The 4,698-nt window shown below is 38.2% G+C and overlaps 1 pseudogene; it reads left to right on the top strand.

Annotated features, from left to right (window-relative positions):
• Positions 1 to 291: 291 nt before the first annotated feature.
• On the top strand, positions 292 to 4,296 carry LOC114103528 (high mobility group protein B1 pseudogene; annotated as a pseudogene).
• Positions 4,297 to 4,698: the final 402 nt, after the last annotated feature.

The following is a 4,698-nucleotide window of genomic DNA, read 5'->3' as shown; positions in this document are numbered from 1 at the left end:
TGGTTCAATACACCTACCTATGGTTCTGATCCCTCCAAATCCACTCAGAGGCCCCAAACACCCTTTGAGCCTGTTGCATGAGGTCCAGAATCTCTATGTGGCATTCGACACTTCAACTATCAAAATTTATTTCTTACTATGTTTTCTCTTGCATTTTAGGCCCCAGCACATTCGCAGAATGTTATCAACCTCTTTTTACCTTTGAATTCCTTGTCTGCCTCCTCCCATCCATCCTACTGATATCCTTTATATTGTTGAAAGTCCAGCTCAAATGTTACCTCTTGACAAACCATGGAAGTGAGTGCTATTATGAGTCTCATTTTTCAGGTGAGGATGTTAAAATGCAAAGTGAGTAAGGAGCTTAGTTAAGGTCACATTGTCAGAAGGTGACAGAGTCTGGTTTATTCTCAGGCACGCTGGATCCTGAGTTGTTCTTCTTCACTATACCTGCAGGAAGCCAGGTGGATACCTCAATGACACCATTCCCTACATCAACATCAGACACATGAAATCATAGACGGAAGAAGAAAATTTCATTATACTTGGGGTTCTATTTTCCCTGATTCTGCTCTGCGGGACATAAATATTTCCCATGGATAAAGCATTTTGTTCATGTCTTGACTATACTTTATAAAACTTAACAACCAAGCAGATGAATAAGAGCTGCATGTGGGTTTTGGAAAAACAAGGCAAGGTCAATATTTTAAAGTTCCACCATCTCACTAACATGAGTTTAAAAGTAAAAACCATTGCATAAATATTTGTTGACTGTTTGCTCTCTGCCAAATGTTATATATGTAAAGAAGAACAAAACATAGTTCATAATCTGAAATTGCTTGTTTCTAGTTAAGGAAACAGAATCGTAAATAAATTCAACTCTGTTTATTGTTAACCTTAAAATTTGAAGAAGCATGTTGCCTTTTCAGGGGGAGGGCCTAACAGTAACAAATAACACTTCAGATGTTTATTTTCTATTGTAGATGAATGTTAAATTATTGCAATATATTTAACATTTAATCATTTGTTCATTGAATAGCTGTTTATTTCAGGCATGATACTATCCATTGGGTCTAAAATGTTGAATGAAATAGACATGGTCTTTGCTTTCCTGACACTCATCATGAGATAGGGAGGGCATTAAATGAAAACACAGCTAAATATAACATTGAACACATCATGAAAATTGCTATGAAAAAGGGAAATTGAGGGCTATTATCAGGGGCCAAAAATTTGTGTGTGTTATCAGTTCTTTGAGGCATTTGTTTCAATCTGAGATCTGAAGAATGAATAGGAAGGAGCCGGTAGATGGTAAGGGGAACAGAATTTCCCATGCAGAGACAAAGGTGTGTGGGGAAGGTGCTGATGTAGATCAGAACTCCATGTGTTCAAGGATGGTCAGGATCTGCAGAGCAGGGTCAGTGTTGGGTGAGTGGCTGAGGATGAGGCTGGAGGCCAGGCGGGAAGAACTTGAGACATAAGGCCTTAAAGCCACGAGAAGAGGCATGGCTTCTAAGGAGAGTGGGAAGTTATTGACAACTTGAAGCAGCAACCTATTCAGGTTTTGGCTGGATAATTCAGGGTGCCCCAAGAAAATTGTCAGGCCCACTAATCAGGAGGCAGGGGAACTAAGAAAGATGAATACACTTGAGTTCTATTTAAGAGGTGAAATCAAGAATGACATCCAAATTCTTATTTTTAGGTAACAGGACATTAAATTCCATTTACTAAAAGTCATTTTTTTTTTTTAAGAGTAGTCCTATCCCTAAGGGGTAAGGTGTGTAGTCTAGGTCAAGCTAAAGAAATTTTAGAACACATATTCTCTACTGGATTTCCCTTCTGGTTTTGAGTAAAGATCACATGCAGGAACTTCCTGTTGATTCTATGGCTCCTGGAGCGGAATCTAATCTTCCCCAAACTGATCCTTTCCTTCCATCACATTGTTTTTCTTATAATTTCAGACTGAGAACCAGCTGGAGAAACAGATGCTATCTCTTCTGAGTGGTTTCTGTTGTGAGTCTTGACATTTACTGACAGTTCACACATTGGAAGGGTCCATAGTATGGGTCCCACCTTCGGGTCCCTCCCCCTACCCCCAAAAGCCGGTCCTAAGCACTTGCTAGCACTCAGTTTTTTATCTCTTGGCTAGCAGGAGTAGATACGTAAAACCCATGTTTCAACACTGTTCTGAACTTTCAATCAGGCATTCTTTGCCAAAAGGACTGATAATCTTTTCCTATTTCACTGGTTCTAGAGATAAACACTTGTGGATTTATAGTGCTATGTCTTGGAAATTCTGCTTTCATTTTTAGGAGATATTGTTCTGATTCAGTTCTCTCAAATACCATCTGCTTCTTCTGTAACCTGTTTTGACTTTATAACATTGTGATTATCAGAAAACTATTACTATTTCCAGTACTATGAAATTTAGAAATATTATGTACCTCGTTATAATAGTATTTCAATAATACATACTTACATGTAGACATTATCATTACCATTGTTATATGAGACAACTGAAACTCAGAAGGACTTTGTTAACTGGCCAACATTATACTGCTTGAAAATGGTGCCTTGGATCCTCAAATTCATGGCAAATCCCATGCTTTTATTTTTGTTTTGTTATAGCAATTTAAGTAGTTTAAGGAATAAAAAGATTATAATTCAAAATATTCACTATTATCTATGTAAGTACAGCTATTTTCTGTCAAGGTCTCTAGAAGTCTTTATAGCAAATACACTAATGGTTTCAGAGCAGGTCATTCAGAGCATTTAATGTGTGCAAGAGTTAGTTTTCTTTGCACTATGGAAACTTCTGTTCCATAGCAGTAGTGTGTCTCTTCAGGAAACTTATAAATGTAATTCTTAAGTTACTATGAGAAGCAGGAAAACAGTACAGGCTGTGCACTCCTGGGAACAAATTTCAGAATATAAACTTTGCAGCCAATAGGTCAAACAGTTTCATTTCATTTAGCAAAGGCAACACTTTCCATACCAAATGTCATGACCACCCACCTCACCTCAAGGGAACCCAGGACCTCTTACAATGCCTTTGATTTAGAAAGCACAGCATTGCCCTAGGGAAATCTCCTTGACCCTCTTCCAATGGGAGGACAAGTTCTTTTTTGCTACCATATTTTCACAAAGCATATTTGCCTAGTTAAAAAAAAAAATCTTGAAGCTCTTTGGAAATAAAACAAAAGTTTGTAGCAGCTCTAGTATGTTTATGTCATTATTTCAATGTTTCTTTTAAAATTGCTCAAGTTTTATTAGTAATAAAAATGCATAGATAAGAGTCTAACCCTGAGATATTTCTTGTGAGGCTTACATTGTTTAGATGACTGAATGAAAAGGTAAAGAATAAACATTACCCAAAGACTGCATCCCTTCTGGGGAAAGAATTAGTTAATTTTTTGGACAGTTGTATCATGTTAGGTAGAGATATACTGTTTTATTGTCTGTGTTTTGAGATGAAGTATGGTTTAAAGAAATGTGTATAGCTGTCAATTTGACAAGGGATAGACTGTGATGTTAGTTTTATGTGTGGCTAGGCTTAAGTACTCAGTTATGTAATCAATCACCAACTAGGTGGTGCTATGAAAATGTCCTATAGATGTGGTTAGCATCTATAATCAGTTGATTTTGTATCAAGGAGATTACACTCAGTTAAATAAGTGGCCTCATGGAAACTGTTTGAAGCCTTCAAAAGCAAAGAACTGAGAGTACATTGAGCTTCACAGAGATAGTACCAAGGAAGTGAGAGTTGGACAGGCCCTAGGTGACTCTGTGCCTCACTGAGGAAAAACAACTGAACATGGGCAAAGGAGATCCAAGTAGCTGAGAGGTAAAATGTCATCATATGCATTCTTTGTATGAACTTACCAGAAGCAGCACAAGAAGAAGCATCCAGATGCTTCAGTCAATGTCTCAGAGTTTTCTAAGAAGTGCTTAGATGGGTCAAAGTTCGTGTCTGCTAAAGAGAAAGAAAAATTTGAAAATGTGGCAAAGTTGGACCAGGCCTATTGTGAAAGAGAAATGAAAACCTATATCCCTCCTAAAGTGGGGGGGGGGGGGAAGTTCAAGGATCCCAGTGAACCCAAGAGGTCTCAGTCGGCCTTCTTGTTCTCTTCTGAGTATTGCCCCCAAAATCAAAGGAGAACATCCAGGCCATTAGGTGGTTTTGCAAAGAAACTTGGAGAGATGTGTAATAACACTGCTGCAGTTGACAGACAGGCAGCCTTACGAAAAGAAGCTGCTAAGCTGAAGGAAAAATACAAAAAAGCTATTGCTGCCTACTGAGCTAGAGGAAAACCTGATGCAGCAAAAAGGGGAGTTGCCAGGGCGGAAAAAAAGACAGAATAAGGAGGAAGATGAGGAAGATGAAGAGGATGTGGAGGCAGAAGAGGAATAAGTTGGCTCTAACATAGATCTTTTTTTTGTGTGTGTGTCTATAAAGCATTTAACCCCCTGTACACAACTCACTACTTTTGAAGACAGAAATTGAAATGTAAGACCGTGTAAGATTAGGTTTTAAACTGCACAGTGTCTTTTTTTGTATAGTTAACAAAGTACTGAACCAGGATAGGGAAGTTTCAATAGCCACTAACCTTGCTGGTACAGTACATAGGTTGTAAATTGGTACAGGAATTTGAAGTATGTTCTTGATGGTGCACAGCACAAAGTAGTTCCATATGGGGATGG

The sequence above is a fragment of the Marmota flaviventris genome, chromosome 5 (genome assembly GCF_047511675.1).
Source record: "Marmota flaviventris isolate mMarFla1 chromosome 5, mMarFla1.hap1, whole genome shotgun sequence".
NCBI lineage: Eukaryota > Metazoa > Chordata > Mammalia > Rodentia > Sciuridae > Marmota > Marmota flaviventris.
This window is presented reverse-complemented; position numbering and strand designations above follow the sequence as displayed.